General features: G+C 77.4%; 1 long non-coding RNA gene across 1 annotated transcript; it reads right to left on the bottom strand.

Moving 5' to 3' along the window:
• Positions 1-5,045: 5,045 nt before the first annotated feature.
• LOC127029137 (uncharacterized) lies at positions 5,046-6,687 on the bottom strand. Its single transcript, XR_007768136.1, has 3 exons — positions 6,519-6,687; positions 6,121-6,355; positions 5,046-5,200 (listed from the first exon to the last, which is right to left on the bottom strand). It is a non-coding gene; the product is annotated as an uncharacterized LOC127029137 (long non-coding RNA).
• Positions 6,688-10,389: the final 3,702 nt, after the last annotated feature.

The following is a 10,389-nucleotide window of genomic DNA, read 5'->3' as shown; positions in this document are numbered from 1 at the left end:
GCCAGCCAGCCACGGGACCGGGACCGGGGACCGGACGGGACCGGGACCGGGACCGGGACCCCGCTCCCGCCGCCGCCGTTCCCGCGACGGCGGCCCCCTGGCGGCCGCGAGGGGTTTTGAAGCCTCGGGGGCCGCCGCGCACCTGCCGCCGCCGAGGCACGTGACTGCGGGTGCGGCCGCGGGGCGTGCCCTGATTCGGGGCGTGGGCGGGAAGGCCGGCGTGGCGGGAGGCGGGGCGAGGCGAGAAGGCGGGGCGGAGCCCAGGGCGCGTGCGCGGGCGGAGGCCGGCGCCGGGTGAGGGCGGGGCGAGGGGAGTGGGCGGGGCCGCAGGCGCGTGCGCGGGGCGGAGCCGGCACGGGCGGGGCGGGGCGAGGGGAGTGGGCCGTGTTCGCAGGGCGCCGTCGCGGGGCGGGGCCGGCACGGGTGGGCGGGGGGGCGAGGGGAGTGGGCGTGCCGCAGGGCGCCGTCGCGGGGCGGGGCCGCGCGGGGGGCGGGGCGGAGTGGGGCGGGGCGAGGGGAGTGGGCGTGCGCCGTGCGCGGGGCGGGGCCGGCACGGGTGGGCGGGGCGAGGGGAGTGGGCGTTTCGCAGGGCGCGTGCGCGGGGCGGGGCCGGCGCGGGGTGGGGCGGGGCGAGGGGAGTGGCGGGCCGCAGGGCGCGTGCGCGGGGCGGGGCCGGCACGGGGGGCGGGGCGAGGGGAGTGGGCGTTTCGCAGGGCGCGTGCGCGGGGCGGGGCCGGCACAGGTGGGCGGGGCGGGGCGAGGGGAGTGGGCGGTTCGCAGGGCGCGCGCGGGGCGGGGCCGGCACAGGTGGGTGGGGCGGGGCGAGGGGAGTGGGCGGGTCCGCAGGGCGCCGCGCGGGGCGGGGCCGGCACAGGTGGGCGGGGCGGGGCGAGGGGAGTGGGCGGGTCCGCAGGGCGCGCGCGGGCGGGGCCGGCACAGGTGGGCGGGGCGAGGGGAGTGGGCGTGTCGCAGGGCCGTCGCGGGGCGGGGCCGGCACAGGTGGGCGGGCGAGGGGAGTGGCGGGTCGCAGGGCGCCGGCCGGGGCGGGGCCGGCACAGGTGGGCGGGGCGGGGCGAGGGGAGTGGGCGGGTCCGCAGGGCGCCGGCCGGGGCGGAGCCGGCACAGGTGGGTGGGGCGGGGCGAGGGGAGTGGGCGGGCCCGCAGGGCGCCGGCGCGGGGCGGGCCGAGCAGATTTGACCCGGCGGCCGCCGTCTCCCCCCTTTCCTCGTTCCCCGTGCCGGTGGCGCGGCCCCGGGGCGGCAGCGGCCGGGCCGGGCTCCCCCGGCGGGCCCAGGTGAGGCGCGGGGGGCTCGGCCCGGGGCCGGGGCCGCGGCGCCGGGGAATAAAGCCCGGAGGGCCGGAGCCCGGCGCCCCGCCGTCCTCAGCCCGAGCCGCCCGCGGCCACACGGGCCGCCCCCCCCCCGGTCAGTTCGCAAGCACCGCCCGACACCGCCGGGGCTGCCGGGCCCGTCCCGACCTCACACGCGGGCTGGGGGGGCTGGGGGGCTCGGCCGGGTGCTCTGGGGCTGCGAACCTCGGCCGGTTTTGCGGCTGAGCAGCCCGGGGGCAGCGGTGGGTGTCGGGAGAGGTGACCCCCGGCTCCGGGCCTGTCCTGGGGCTCAGCCCGGGCAGAGGGGGTGGTGTGGGGGCTCGGAGCCGGGCCCAGGCGTGGGGTTTTCCCCGCAGCAGGGCCTGGGCTGGTGAGGCGGAGCAGCAGCTCGGGGGGCTGCGGAGGGAAAGGAGCTCCTGGGGTTTGGGGCGCGGAGCCGGAGCCGAGGGTTTCGCAGCTCAAAGGCAGGCTCGCCTGCCTGGGTCGGGGGCTCGGGGACCGAGTCGCGTGGTCAGACCCGGGCACGCAGGCTAAACCCCCCAAAGTCCGTGTTTTCCGGGCTGAAAAAGGGAGGCTCGTCAGCCCTGCGTTGTGGGGCTTGGACGCTCCTGCAGGGGCTCAAAACCGGAGACTAGGAAGTCTTCGGGGCTTGGCAGCAGAGCCCAAGTCCGGCCTTTGTGGGCCGGGAAAAAAAGCTGACCGGGCGAGTTCGGGGGCTGGAAAACGGAGACCCAGTCCTGGGTTTTGGGGGCTCAGAAACAGCGATGGAGTCGGGTGCCTTCAGGACCTGAAACCGGGCTCCTGGGGCTCGAAACGGAGACTAAGTCCTGCGTTTTCCAGGCTTGGAACAGGGTCGAGGGGGGCAAAAGCCTGGCTCCCTTCAGGACGAGGGAGGGCAAGCGACGGGGTTTGGGGGTCAGAACCGGGCACGGCTGAGCTGGGCCCCTTCCCGCGGAGACTAAGTCTGCGTGGTGGGGCTCAAAACCAGGCTCATTTGGCCAATGTGGGGGCTTGAAAGCGGAGTCTTGTGTTCGTGGGGCTTCCAACCAGGGTCGCTCAGGCAATCCTGGGCTTCTGAAAGGGAGACTCAGTCAGTCCTGCGCTTGGGGAGGGTGAGACCCGGCTCATGGGGGCAGTTCGCGGTCTTGAAGAGAGGGCTGAGCAAGTCCTGCGTTTTGGGGCTGGGACCCAGAGCCTAAGTAGTCGTGTGTTTTAGTGCTTGGAGAACAGAGCCCAAGTCCCCCGTTGCTGGGGCTGGGAGCCAGGCTCACTGGGGCAGGTTTAGGGCGAGCCTAAGTCCTGCCGGGCTGGGCTCTCGCAGCAGAGACTCAGCGCTGTGGTTCTGGGGGCTCCAAGCGGGGCTCATCTGGCCCCCGCCGGGCTTCGGGGAGCAGAGCCGGTGCCGTGTTTGGGGGCTGGGGGCCGGCCCCGCCGCCGCTGCTGCAGGGCCCGGCAGCGGAGCCCCAGCCCCGCGGGTTCGGGCTCGGCCCTGGAGCCCCCCCGGCCGTTCCCGGGCGGGCAGGGCTCCCCCCGGGGAGCTCCCGGGAGCACAAGGGGCTCCGGGAGCCGAGGCGCCCCTTGCCCTCCGCGGGCCGTTCCCGACGGTGCTCACGGGCCGGGGACCCCGGTGCGGGCACTGCGGGAGCCGGGCAGACCGTGCCCGGGCAGACGGTGCCCGGGCAGCCCCAGCGCCGCCGGCGGTTTCCAGCCTTTATTCGGTGTCCGCGCGGAGCCGCCGGCGCCCGTTCCGTGACACCGACCGCGCGGCACCGGCAGAGCCCCGGCGGGGAGCGCGGCCGGAGCCCCGGGCAGGAGCGGGCAGCGTGGGGAGGGAACGCGGGACTTGGGCCCCGGGCCCCGCTCGGGCCCGGAACCCGGAGCGCGGCTGCTCCTGCCCAGGCGCCGCGCCGCGGACGGCGAGGCCGGGCCCGGGCCCGGCCCGGCTCCGGTGCTGCCGCGGTCCTCCGGCTCCGCGGGGCGGGACGGAGCCCCGGGACCCGCAGCCCGCCCGCCAGGGAGAGGCGGACGGCGACCAGGACCCCCCCGCCGGCTCCGCGCGCCCGCGAGACCCGGCGCTGGCCCCGTCCACAGCCCCAAGCCCGGCCCGGCCTCACCGGCCCCGGGCTCCGCGCAGCCCCCGGAGAAGCCCCCGGGCCGGGGCTCCCTCCCGCGTCCCGAGCCACGGGTCCCGCCCGGCGCACCGGTACCGACGTCCGCCCCGGTCGGTGGCGGCGCGGTTCTGGCGGCGGAAGAGGAGGCGCGGGCGCGGAGGCGGGGCGCGGCGAGAAGGCGGGGCGGAGCCCAGAGCGCGGGCGCGGGGCGGGGCCGGCCCAGGTGCGCGGGGCCCGAGGCGCATGCGCGGGGCGGGCCCAGGTGCGCGGGCGGGGCGGAGTGGGCGGGTCCGCAGGGCGCGTGCGCGAGGCGGGACGGGCACAGGTGGGCGGGGGCGGGCGAGGGGAGGGGCGGGTCCGCAGGGCGGCTGCGCGGGCGGGGCCGAGCAGATTTGAGCCCCGGCGGCCGCCGTCTCCCCCCTTTCCTCGTTCGCCGGTGCCGGTGGCGCGGCCCCGGGGCGGCAGCGGCCGGGCCGGGCCGGGCTCCCCCGGCGGGCCCAGGTGAGGCGCGGGGGGCTCGGCCCGGGGCCGGGAAGCGGGGCAGGGGCCGCGGCCGAGCGGGGGGGTGTCGGGGCGGAGGCGGGCGGGCCAGCGGCGGTGCCCGGGCGGCCGCGCTGCCGGTGTCTCCTCCCGCGTCGGAGCCGGCGGGCTCGGGGCGCCGGGGAATAAAGCCCGGAGGGCCGGAGCCCGGCGCCCCCCGTCCTGGCCCGAGCCGCCCGCGGCCACAGGGGCCCCCCCCCCCCCCCCCGTCCAGTTCGCAAGCACCGCCCGACAGCGCCGGGGCTGCCGGCCCGTCCCGACCTCACACGCGGGGCTGGGGGGGTGTGGGGCTCGGCCGGGTGCTCGGGCCTGGAGAGCCGGTGCCGGGGCTTCGGGGCTGGAGCAGAGCCCGAGCCCTGCGGGTTTGGGCTGGGGAGCGGAGCCCGCCGGCTCTGGCTGGGGTCAGACCCCGGGGCCGGGGTGGCGGGGGGCAGCGGGAGGGTGGGAGGGCGTTGGGAGGGTGTTGGGGGCAGGAGGGCCTTGGGGGGGTGGGAGGGGGGTGGGCAGGGTGCGTGGGCCCCCGCCGGAGGTGGGGGTCCGGTCGCGTTGGTCCCCGCAGCCGGGGAGGCTGGCATGCACCAGGCCGAATTCAACGTCTGAGATAGTCTCTGGGGGAAAGGCGCTTTTCGCCCACTCTTCCTTCGAGGTGTGTACAACCGGCGGGACGGGGATGGAGCAATAAACACAGACTAATGAGGCAGCGTGTGTGCGGTTATGACATTTTAATATTCATATGCAAGTGAAGACAGTGATTGATTTACGACCTTGCCAAAAGCCAAGATCGTTTTAACAAGCACGAGCTGGAGCCGCAGACCAACTGGAAGTGGCGAGGAGCGGGAAGCTGCAGCCAAACTCGAGCTGGAACCATCCGCAAGCGGGCATGGAAATGAGCCGGAGCCGTCCACGAGCTGGAACAGGAACCAAAGCTGAGCTGGGCCTGCAAACGGAACTGGAGCCGTCCACGAGCTGGAGCAGCAACAGACAGGAGCCCGCACGACCAAACCGACGGCACCGGCAATTGGAACGGGACCCAAAACAAACGGGGGCCCAAACAACTGGCTGGAGCCGCGGCGTCACCGGCCGGGCGAGGCAGGGCTGTCCCCAGCCAGGAGCGGGGCAGGCGGCAGCGTCGGCCTGGGCGCAGGCAGCCCGGCTTCTTCCTGGGGGCTCCGCAGCTCCCGGCGTGGCTGGGGTCCTCCGTCCATCCGTCCGTCCGTCCCTGCACAGGGAGAGACGTGGGACAGTCAGACTGTGCCCACAGAGCCCCCGAGCTGCTGCCGCCCCTGCAAACCCGGCTGCCTCCCGGGCACGGGCGGCTCTGCCCGGCGCTTTGGGCAGCGGCTCCCCGGTGCCGTGCACCCGCGACGGGAGGGGAGGGAGAGACGGGGACGGGAGCCCAGCGACGTCCCCTTTCTCCCCGGGAGAGCGGGCGAGAGCCAGGGTCTGGCTGAACCGGGGGTTCAGCCCCACAGCAGCAGCAGCAGCAGCAGCAGCGGTGGCACAGAGCAACAACCAGCAACCCCCGGGGCTGGGCCGCACCGCACCAGTGCCGGCGGGGTCTGGGCCGGACCCCGACAGCGCCCGCTCCTGCCCCCCCAAACGTGCGGCGCCGACCCGCGGGACCCCCCAGGCCCCCTCCTGCACCCACAAACAGCCACGGGCCACAGGGGCAACCTGCCCAGTGGGCACAGGCTGCGGCCCTGCCGTGCTGAGCTCCCACCGGCACCTGCAGCGACCCACCGGTGCTGCCTTGCCGGTGCCGGGACCTCTCCTTCCCCACGGGGAGCCCTGCCGGGGGACGGCACCCACTCTCCCCGTCCCTCGGCCACCCCGCCGGCAGGACGAGGGGCAAAGCCATCGTGCCCCGAGCACAAAACCGCTCCCTGAGCTGCGGCCAGGCCCGGCTCCCTCGCACACCGCTCGGTCCTGGTGCTCCCGGGGCACGGCAGCCCCGGCACCCCGCTCCCCTGGCCGGGGACAGGACCCCCGCCTGCCCCTCCATCCCCGGGGACCCTGCAGGGACCCGGCCCCTCCCGCAGCACCGGAGATCCCCGCCGGCACAGCCGGCCCCGGGAGCCGAGCACCCCGCTCCCACCGCGCAGCTCCGCTCGGCCGCCGCCGCCGCCTCGGGGCACTCACCTCACCGGGCACGTCCTCGCCGCCGGTGTCCCCCGGCGCTCACCGCCTCGGGGCTGTGCTCCTCGCCCGGGCACCGGGATGAGCCTTCCCCACGCGTCGGCACAGCCACCTGGCACCGGGATGGCCGTCGCTGCCCGTGCCCGGCCAGGCCGGCTCCACCGTCTCGCCCACGGGGCTGCAGGAGCCGGCGTGGGTCCCTGCAGCGGCCTCTGCTCCCACCACAGCACGCTTTGAGCTGAAAAAGAAGGGTTTCGGTCAAAGCAGGGCTTCGCGCAGGGCCCGCAGCCGCCCCCGGGCCCCGCCGTGGCAGCGCCTGCGAGGATGACGCGGGGCAGGGCCGAAGGGCTGCACCCCAGTGGAAACCAGTTCCCCCCAGCAGCAGCAGCTGCCACCCTCACCGGTCCGAGCTCTCCCCGGCTCCGGCAGAGCCGGCGCCAGGCCGGAGGGGTCTGTCCTGCCGGCAGCCGCTCCGGGCAAGAGCTGGGGAGAAAAAACCAGCCGGCGCCTGTGCCGGGAGGAGGGAGCCCGGCGGCAGGAGGGGTCACCGGCCGCCCCGGGAGACCCCCAGCCCCGCCGGGTCCCCGTCTGCCCCGGGTCCCGGCTGGGAGACGGGGCGTGCGGAGCCCCCGCGGCCGGTCGCCGGCTCAGGGTTCGAGCCGGGGCTGATCCCGTGGTGGAAATCGGGAGCTGCCGGGGAGCCCCGGCCCCACAGGCCGAGCTGCAGCCACGGGACCCCCGAGAGGGGACCCCCGAGAGTCGGAGCCAAAACCCGCCGGGAAAGTCACCGGGCCCCAGCCGGGCACCCACGGGGGATCCCGCAGCGGGGCAGGGGGAAACCAACCCAGCGCAGGCAGGGCAGGCAGGGCAGGCAGGGCAGCTCCCGCCGCTGGGAAACCCGGGGGCCGCAGCCGGCCGGTGCCTGCCCAGGGTCCCCCGTGGGTCCCGGCCGGAGCCCCCCACCGAGAGCCGGGGGGTCCGGCCCGGGGGGACGGGGCAGCACCCGCTGCCTGCGGGGACTCGAGCTTCAGGCAGCGCCTACCGGGCAGCGGCCGGTGCCCCCGCTCCCGCCCCGGAGCCTGCGGGCGGAGAGAGAAGGAAGGAAGCGGCCCCGGTTCTGCCCCGTTTTTCCCGGTTTGCCCCGTTTCCCTCGCCCGGCCCCGGCCCGGCACCCCGAGGCCGCCCGGGGCGGCCGGGAGATGGCGTCGCCCCCGGTTCCCGCCTGCCGGCTGCGGCCGCCCATTGCCGAGACCGCGTGAGAACCGCGCCCGGGGCGGCCCCGGAGGAGCCCCGGGGAGACGGGACAGCGGGGCCCGGCGCGGCTGCAGCCGGGGCCCGGCAGAGCGGCACCCTGGGCGCGGCCCCGGCTCGGAGCACGCCCGGAGGCGCCGGGGTCGGCTCGGCCCCCGGAGCAGCTCGGCCCCGGCGCGGGCGGGACCCGGGCGTGGCGGGGAAGCGGCCCCGGGCGCGGCAGGGGCCCCGCCAGCCACAGCCCCGGGACCGGGACCGGGACCGGGACCGGGACCGGGACCGGGACCGGGACCCCGCTCCCGCCGCCGCCGTTCCCGCGACGGCGGCGCCCCCTGGCGGCCGCGAGGGGTTTTGAAGCCTCGGGGGCCGCCGCGCACCTGCCGCCGCCGAGGCACGTGACTGCGGGTGCGGCCGCGGGGGCGTGCCCTGATTCGGGGCGTGGGCGGGAAGGCCGGCGTGGGCGGGAGGCGGGGCGAGGCGAGAAGGCGGGGCGGAGCCCAGGGCGCGTGCGCGGGGCGGAGCCGGCCCGGGTGGGAGGGCGGGGCGAGGGGAGTGGGCGGGTCCGCAGGGCGCGTGCGCGGGGCGGAGCCGGCACGGGCGGGGCGGGGCGAGGGGAGTGGGCGTGTTCGCAGGGCGCCGTCGCGGGGCGGGCCGGCACGGGTGGGCGGGGCGGGGCGAGGGGAGTGGGCGTGTTCGCAGGGCGCCGCGCGGGGGGGGGGGGGGGGGGGGGGGGGGGGGGGGGGGGGGGGGGCGCGGGGGGGGGGCGGGGCGGAGTGGGCGGGGCGAGGGGAGTGGGCGGGGCGCGGCGCGGGGCGGGCCGGCCGGGGGGCGGGGCGGGGGCGCGTGGCGGGGCGGGGGGCGGGGGCGGGGGGGAGTGGGCGGGGCCGCAGGGCGCGTGCGCGGGGCGGGGCCGGCACGGGTGGGCGGGGCGAGGGGAGTGGGTGTGTCGCAGGGCGCGTGCGCGGGGCGGGGCCGGCACAGGTGGGCGGGGCGGGGCGAGGGGAGTGGGCGGGGCCGCAGGGCGCCGGCAGCGGGGCGGAGCCGGCACAGGTGGGCGGGGCGGGGCGAGGGGAGTGGGCGGGTCCCAGGGCGCCGGCGCGGGGCGGGGCCGGCACAGCGGGGCGGGGCGGGGCGAGGGGAGTGGGCGGGGCCGCAGGGCGCGTGCGCGGGGCGGGCCGGCACAGGGGGCGGGGCGGGGGAGGGGGGGGGTCGCAGGGCGCGGCGCGGGGCGGAGCCGGCACAGGTGGGCGGGCGGGGCGAGGGGAGTGGGCGGGTCCGCAGGGCGGCCGGCGCGGGGCGGAGCCGGCACAGGTGGGCGGGGCGGGGCGAGGGAGTGGGCGGGCCCGCAGGGCGCCGGCGCGGGGCGGAGCCGGCACAGGTGGGTGGGGCGGGGCGAGGGGAGTGGGCGGGCCCGCAGGGCGCCGGCGCGGGGCGGAGCCGAGCAGATTTGAGCCCCGGCGGCCGCCGTCTCCCCCCTTTCCTCGTTCGCCGGTGCCGGTGGCGCGGCCCCGGGGCGGCAGTGGCCGGGTCGGGCTCCCCCGGCGGGCCCAGGTGAGGCGCGGGGGCTCGGCCCGGGGCCGGGGCCGCGGCGCCGGGGAATAAAGCCCGGAGGGCCGGAGCCCGGCGCCCCGCCGTCCTCGCCCGAGCCGCCCGCGGCCACACGGGCCCCCCCCCGGTCAGTTCGCAAGCACCGCCCGACACCGCCGGGGCTGCCGGGCCCGTCCCGACCTCACACGCGGGGCGGGGGGGGCTGGGGGGCTCGGCCGGGTGCTCGGGGGGCTGCGAACCTCGGGCCGGTTTTGCGGCTGAGCAGCCCGGGGGCAGCGGTGGGTGTCGGGAGAGGTGACCCCCGGCTCCGGGCCTGTCCTGGGGCTCAGCCCGGGCAGAGGGGGTGGTGTGGGGGCTCGGAGCCGGGCCCAGGCGTGGGGTTTTCCCGCAGCAGGGCCTGGGCTGGTGAGGCGGAGCAGCAGCTCGGGGGGCTCCGGAGGGAAAGGAACCCCTGGGGTTTGGGGGCGCGGAGCCGGAGCCGAGGGGTTTCGCAGCTCAAAGGCAGGCTCACCTGCCTGGGTCGGGGGCTCGGGGACCGAGTCGCGTGGTCAGACCCGGGCACGCAGGCTAAACCCCCCAAAGTCCGTGTTTTCCGGGCTGAAAAAGGGAGGCTCGGTCAGCCCTGTGTTGTGGGGCCTTGGACGCTCCTGCAGGGGCTCAAAACCGGAGACTAAGAAGTCTTCGGGGCTTGGCAGCAGAGCCCAAGTCCGGCCTTTGTGGGCCCGGGAAAAAAGCTGGCCGGGCGAGTTCGGGGGCTGGAAAACGGAGACCCAGTCCTGGGTTTTGGGGGCTCAGAAACAGCGATGGAGTCGGGTGCCTTCAGGACCTGAAACCGGGCTCCTGGGGCTCGAAACGGAGACTAAGTCCTGCGTTTTCCAGGCTTGGACACGGGGTCGAGGGGGGCAAAAGCCTGGCTCCCTTCAGGACGAGGGAGGGCAAGCGACGGGGTTTGGGGGGCAGAACCGGGCACGGCTGAGCTGGGCCCCTTCCCGCGGAGACTAAGTCCTGCGTGGCGGGGCTCAAAACCAGGCTCCTTTGGCCAATGTGGGGGCTTGAAAGCGGAGTCTTGTGTTCGTGGGGCTTCCAACCAGGGTCGCTCAGGCAATCCTGGGCTTCTGAAAGGGAGACTCAGTCAGTCCTGCGCTTGGGGAGGGTGAGACCCGGCTCATGGGGGCAGTTCGCGGTCTTGAAGAGAGGGGCTGAGCAAGTCCTGCGTTTTGGGGCTGGGACACAGAGCCTAAGTAGTCGTGTGTTTTAGTGCTTGGAGAACAGAGCCCAAGTCCCCCGTTGCTGGGGCTGGGAGCCAGGCTCACTGGGGCAGGTTTAGGGCGAGCCTAAGTCCTGCCGGGCTGGGCTCCGCAGCAGAGACTCAGCGCTGTGGTTCTGGGGGCTCCAAGCGGGGCTCATCTGGCCCCGCCGGGCTTGGGGAGCAGAGCCGGTGCCGTGTTTGGGGGCTGGGGGCCGGCCCCCGCC

Source organism: Gymnogyps californianus, unplaced genomic scaffold, assembly GCF_018139145.2.
Source record: "Gymnogyps californianus isolate 813 unplaced genomic scaffold, ASM1813914v2 HiC_scaffold_81, whole genome shotgun sequence".
Lineage (NCBI taxonomy): Eukaryota > Metazoa > Chordata > Aves > Accipitriformes > Cathartidae > Gymnogyps > Gymnogyps californianus.
This window is presented reverse-complemented; position numbering and strand designations above follow the sequence as displayed.